Raw genomic sequence first — 4,852 nt, 5'->3', positions numbered from 1 at the left:
TGAAGGGATGCTATGACCATGGCAACTCTTGCAGAGGAAAAGCATTTAATTGGGGTGGCTTACATTTTCAGAGGATTAGTCAGTTATCATCATGGTGTAACATGGTGGCATGCTGGCAAGCTGGCAGACATGGTGCTGGAGAAGTAGCAGAGTCTTACATCTTGACCTGCAGGATGTGCTTTGACTCACTGGGCACGGCTTGAGCAGATACGAGACTTCAAAACCCACCTCCACAGTGACACACTTCCTATTCCAACAAGGTCACACTTCCTATTAGTGTCACTCCCTTTGAAGGTCATTTACTTTCAAATCTCCGTAAAAGGATAAACATTTTAGCACATCTTCAAGAGGACAGGGGACAAAGGGTATGCATAATTAAGCAATCTTTATTCATATATAATCTGGTTAGTCATTATGTCAGGTTCTGCTTTTGTAGAAGTCTAGAAGTCTTTATTTCATCAAGCGGTGGTGGCGCACATCTTTAATCCCAGCACTCGAGAGGCAGAGGCAGGTGGATCTCTGTGAGTTTGAAGCCAGCCTGGTCTACAAGAGTTAATTCCAGGACAGATTCCAAACCTACAGAGAGACCGGTCTTGAAAAACAAAAAAACAAAACAAAAACAAAAACAAAAACAAAAATGGTCCTTCTTTCTTTTTCTTTCTTTTTTTTCCCCTCTTTTTTGTTTTGTTTTGCTTTTAGGGTGTTTTTTGTGGTTGATGATGTTTTTGTTTTTTTATTTTGTTTTGTTTTGCTCGACTTTGCTTACAGGGTTTCTCTGTGTAGCCTGGGCTGTCCTGGAACTCGTTCTGTAGACCACGATGACCTCAAACTCAGAGACCCACCTGCCCCTGCCCCCTGAGTACTGGAACTAAAGGTGTACCATCACCCGGCTAGAAGTCTTCTATTGCTTAAGAGAACAATAAAGTGAGAGATGATTGTTCTTGTTGGGTAGTGTTCTTATCATGGGGTGATCTGTTATTTCTGGAAGTGAAGGTGACTCCATGTTTGAGACATGATTAAAATACTTTTCAGGTGCCTTTTAGGGGTCATTGTAAAGGAGTGTATTGTGAAACCTGACAGGAAGATGTCTCAATCTTCTTTTTATGTCTACAGCCTTGAAAGGGAATGAGATTGATTATCTACCACTGGTTTTTAGATAGACACTCCTGGAATGATTAACACGCCTCTGTACAGAGTTACATGGAAGTGGGACATGAATGAAAGGCGACAGACACAAGTCGAAGGCAAAGATGTTGGGTTTTTTACCTTGCTCCCATTCACCTCATAGGCCCCACGAAGGAGTCGTGCTTTTCTGCAAAAGCAATGGCTTTTTTCGTAGGTATAGCTAGGGTAATTTAGAGTCTCATGTACTACAGACTAGCCTCAAATCAAATCAAAGATGGCCTCAATCTTTTTATCTTCCTACCTCTACCTCTGGACTCCTAGGATTACAAGCAAGCACCATGCCTGATTTTTATGCCATATTGGTGTTCAAACCCAGGACTTAGTTCTTGTTAGGCAAACTTTCTACTAAAACAAATGGGTATAATTAAAAGGAAATTTTATTATGTTGATGAGAGTGTGGTGAAGTTGGAGCCTCATACTGGCACAAATGTAAAAATATTAAACACAGAATAATCACCCAGCCCAGAAATACATACTATGACTTTGGTTACTTTGCATCACTCTGAACCATTAATAGGAAACCCCAGACAACTCAGTCACACTGAAGGCTGTTTAGGGGAACCTTTAAGGATCTTCATTCCCTACATCTAAAGCAAACTCTCAGTCCTAGAACATTCTTGTTTCTACACAGTGAGGCTAGGAATCAACTTTCCCAAACCCAGACTCTTTCTCTACTTTGGCTCCCTCACTTCTTGGTCAGGCCTCCAGGGCAGCAGCTTTTAAGTGTATGAATCCTATATCTTCTCTAGGAGTATATTCCATGAAGCCTTTTACATCAGTAGACCCCTCCTGAACAAAACACTCTTACTAGTTCTAGGAATGACCTGCAGCAGTATAGCCTGTCCCCAGTAATCTGACCTCTTTACATACTTGATATTAAGGTTGGATGATGACAACAGTTGTTCTGCACAGTCTGTCCAGATTGAGTGCCAGTGAAGGTGTCAATCCCAAGGTCCAGAAGTTCTGGCAAAGACTTCAGGTACTGGCGTAGCTGTCCCAATAATATATCAGAGTATTGAGTGCTCACCTTCAGTTCCTGGCCTCAGAGCAAGTGCCTGCCCTTGGCTGAGGGTTTGTCCTGATTTGGATTTAGGGCTATCTGCTCTACTTTTCAGTTTGTGTTGTCTCCTGTGGCAGAAGGCGGTTGTATTCAGCACAAATGTTTACTGCATTCAGAAGCCTGTTTATCATCCTGTTCCTTTAGCTAAGAAAAACAGGGGTCCTTAGGTAACCAGATCCCTGCCCTTCAACTGAGATGGCCTCTGGGATTAGAAACAGTTGGGAACACACTGGAAATGTAGCTAGCGCTCACCTTCATACCCCAACTCTCACCTAACTGCAATGCATGGAAGTGTGGAATGGTGTGCGGTTGTCTTACAGAGGGCAATAGTAAGACCACAAGAATCTATGCCCCAGTCTGCAGAAAATACCAGTGCCAAAATCTCTCACCAGAGTCAGACTGGAAATCATAGTCTGTCACACATGCTTCAGTCCCTGATACCTAGTCCCAAGTCTTGGAGAACCCTCACTGACACTTCTTGTTTTCTCTATCCCTGGTGAAATCTACAACTTCAATACAGTAGAATCTGTTTGTTTGTTTGCTTGCTTGTTTGAGACAGGGTTTCTCCGTGTAGCCCTGGCTGTCGGAATACACTCTGTAAATCAGACTAGCCTCAAACTCAGAGATCTATCTGCCTGTCTCTGCCTCAGGAGTGTTGGGATTAAAGATGCGTGCCACCACTGCCCAACTCATTATAATTGGTTTTTTGAGCTATTTTTGGTGGTACATGACTTTAATCCCAGCACTTGAGACAAAGAGATTGGCAAATCTCTATAAATTCAAAACCAGTCTGGTCCATACAGAAGTTTCAAAATAAGCAAGAAATAATTTTTTTTCTTCTTTTTTTTTTATTGAGAAAAGGAGAAAAAAAAAACAAAAAAACAAGTTTCCACCTCCTCCCAGCCTCCCATTTCCCTCCCCCTCCTCCCACCCTACGCCCCCTCCTCCCACCTTTCTCCCCCTCCCCCCACTGGACGGAGGTGGGAGGTCCTAGGTCTTACCACAGGGCAGAAAACCCTGACTGCTCTTTGGACTGGAGAGGGAGGGGGAAAGAAATAATTTTAAGATGCAATTTAAGACTGGAAAGATAGTTCAGTGGGTAGGGGCGCTTGCCACCAAGACTGTATACCTGAGTTTGATCTCTGAGACTCACATGATAAGACTCCAAAAATTGTCCTCTGGCTTCTGTACTTATGCACACCACCACACTCCCCTCCCTGAAACACACATAAATAAATGTAATAAATAAGTAGTATTTAGAGTAACTTTTAAAAGTATATAATTAGAATGCTGGTCTTGTTCTGGTGTGTTGGCACATGCCTTTGATCCCAGTACTCAGGAGGCAGAGGCAGGTGGATCTCTGTGTGTTTGAGGCCAGCCTGGTCTGCATAGGGGGTGCCAGGACAGTCAGGACTACATAGAGAGACCCTATCTCAAAAATATTTAAAAAGTGGGGGATGCTGGGCCTGTGTAATAGTTGAGTCTGGCTTTGTAGTAGACAAGAGAAGTATAGCTTACTATGAGTCTCTCAAAGGTCAAGGAGAGGTAAGGGCTTTAGGACATTTCTCTGGAGTTTGTGTTTGGACTTGATTCTTCACCCACGGAATATATCATCTACATGCCCTCTTCTAGACCCTGGAAACCATGAGGTCAAGTTCCTCCACAGACCAAGTCACCTCCCAGTACAATTTGCTTGGGGGAAGAGGACATTTGGGGAAGGGGCATAAAACCTGTAGCAGGAGGCAAAATGTAACAAAAGCTATACCTAAGTCATGAGCCCTGGAGTCCCAGTATCCTGAGAGGGCAGTGGGCATTGGCTTCAGTATTTATGTGAGGACATCAGTGGGATGTCCAGCTCATTAATAATTCAAGTGGAAACCAGGAGTTACCAGTTAATCATTGAATCCTTCTGTCATGTAAGAAAGGGGGAGCCCTGGTTATAGGGAGGAGTAGCAGTGTCCTCAATGAAAAGGACCCATGTACCCACAGCTTCTTCAGGGGTCTCTGGCTGCAACTGTACATAGGGTGTCTGCCTGATACCCACTCAAACAACCTCCCTGCAATCAGAGGTGAAGGGGTTAATCAGCTGTGGCAACAAGGGAGCCTTGGAGAGTAACCCACTGAGGCAGGCAAAGGGCAGCTGTGGGCAGGCAGTGGCCCAGACTTCCCAGATGCACCTGGCACCTCCGCTGAACCAGCAGCAGCCTCAGGGAAAGTTGCCCAGACGCCTAAGAACAGGTCTGCTCCTGCAACAGCATCTCCTTACACCACTCCCAGCCTTCTTTCTGAGGCTCATCAACCAAGATGACAGCACTGTTGGCTATCAGCTCCACCGGGCACTCACCAGACACACAAGACGCAGCAGTACTCTTGCAGGACTGAATCTGTCTGACCCTGTGACTAACCAAGGGATCAACGTCCTGGCTGCATGGAGCTGGCCTTAAGAAGCTTTACTTTGGTAGAAATGGGACTGGGGCTGGCGAACCACACCTGAGAAACTTTACTGTGGGTAGACAAGATCGACTTAATCATCCAGACCCCAGGAAACTCACCGGCCAGAAACAGATTAGAAGATTGCTCCTTTGTTATTATGTGACCTTGAGCTTG

This window comes from Microtus oregoni, unplaced genomic scaffold (genome assembly GCF_018167655.1).
Source record: "Microtus oregoni isolate MIOR12 unplaced genomic scaffold, Mior012 000109F_ref0000275, whole genome shotgun sequence".
Classification (NCBI taxonomy): Eukaryota; Metazoa; Chordata; class Mammalia; order Rodentia; family Cricetidae; genus Microtus; species Microtus oregoni.
Note: the sequence above shows the minus strand (reverse complement) of the source record.